Raw genomic sequence first — 1,979 nt, 5'->3', positions numbered from 1 at the left:
TGCTAACGTAGCCGAGGTTTGTCCCTGGGAAGCAGAAGAGGCTCCTCCAGCATCTGAGAGGACCAGCACAGAAACGGGGAAAACCTCTGAGGTGTGTCCGTGGGAGAAGAGCGGGGATCCCACACGGAGATCCCGGCAGGGCAGCGCCGGGGTGAGCCCCCAAGATGGAGCCAGAGGCGTGAGCGAAACCCAGCCCGACGTCTGCCCCTGGGACCACCAGTAGCTCCCTCTGTCCCTGCTGCCTGCCTGCGCAGCCCCGCTGGGGACAGAAGTGTCCACCCCCGGCAGAGCCACGCTCCCAGCGGGCTCCAGCGGTGACCAGTGACCAGCCAGGCTTGGGGACCAAGGCAGCAAGGGGACAGTCATCATCTGCCTTCACCAAAGCTCTCGAGCCAGGCGATAGCCTGCGAATGCCACCCGTCACTTCCCCCCAGGTAGCCACCCTGGCGCAGCGCCCCGTGGCCCAAGGGGCACCCAGACACATGCAAACGCGGTGCCAGCCTCGCTCGCTTCCACCCACACGGCAGACACGTCGCTGCAGCTTTGCCAGAGATGCCCACCTGCAAGCTCTTCTGCGTGGGGAGGTTTGTGCCTCCAGCACGGCTCTAGGAAACCTGCATCCTCAGCAAGCCGGACACTGGAACACGGGGACAGTCCAACTGGGGGCAGCGGGACGGGGGTGGTTTGGGTTCCCCCTCTGATCTCCAGGCGAGGCTGGGGCTCAGGGTTCCTCCTGCTATCCCCGGTCATTTACTTCCACTCCCCTGAGGAAGCAGCGATGCTGCACTGAATGTTCAGAGACCGTCCAGGTGTGTACATAAGTGTATGTACAGAAAATAAAGAGCGTTATCTCCAGAACGGACACTCAGTGGCTGATTTATGGGGTGTGGGGGAGATACTAAATAAGCTCGAGGAGGAGGAACAGCAGTGACGGATAAAGCCAGGAGCAGAAGTGGTGGAGTTACCAGGTTTGGGTATGGGTGAAGGAGATGGGGAGCTACAAACTGCTAGAAATTCTCCCAGAAAAGCCAATCCAGTAGGAAACAGGCTCTTCTACCAAGAAGCTCCTCCAGCTCTGGGTGAGGTCTTGGTGGAGGAGTCAGGTCCCTACCTGCTCATCAAAGCTGCCCGAGTCACAGCAGACACCAACCAGGCTGCTCACACTGGTTCACTTTAGCTCCTGGCCCGCTCGTGTATGCAGCACTGAAATCTCTCTTCAGCTCCTGAACGAAGCGTAGGCAGGAGGCTCAGGGTAGCAGGTTTTCAGGAAAGGCAGATTGTGACACCCCTGCCTGTTCCAGATCGATGAAAGGGATTCCACCGCTGCTCCCAACAGCACGGCGGTGACATTCTGCCCGTTCAAAAGAACCTCATTGACAGGAGACACCAAACAGCTCTGCAAGCGTGAGGAGCCAGAGCTGCTTCACGGCAAACCCTGTAAAACCTCCTTTGAGGAAGGAGAGAAAACACGCTGAACCCCGCAGGGCCTGGAAAATGGCAGAGTTAAAAAGCAAGACAAGGCTGAAAAGAAACTGCGTCGTTGTCTGAGACAAGGGAGGGTGGGTAGGAGTAAAGAAAACTCACCTGAGCAGCACAGAGAGAGGGCGGATCAGCGGAGTGGGCTGGGCCATGGCGCAAGGAAACCTCTGGGCGGGTGTTTTCCAGAGCCACCCAGCCTGCAAACCCGGACACCCGATGCGGGTGTCACCGTGTCCACAGGATGGTGCCAGCCACCCACTAACAACATCCCCCTGCGCCGCAGAACGCAGTGACGGTCTGTAACAAAACCACCACCAAAACCCCTCCAAGGAGCGACCGGGTGACACAAACAGCGACCTCAGGAGGCAAAAAATGTTTATTAAATAATGATCGGTGCTTAGCCATCACCCAGCAGCCCCCCAGAACTCGAGGCACAGCGGGCACTTGCTGCTCTTCCCTGTTCTCTGTTAAAAACAGGAGCCTGGCATCAGTACAGAGAG

Source organism: Buceros rhinoceros, unplaced genomic scaffold (assembly GCF_000710305.1).
Source record: "Buceros rhinoceros silvestris isolate BGI_N320 unplaced genomic scaffold, ASM71030v1 scaffold32397, whole genome shotgun sequence".
Lineage (NCBI taxonomy): Eukaryota > Metazoa > Chordata > Aves > Bucerotiformes > Bucerotidae > Buceros > Buceros rhinoceros.
The sequence above is the reverse complement of the archived record's forward strand: the minus strand, read 5'-3'. Positions refer to the sequence as shown.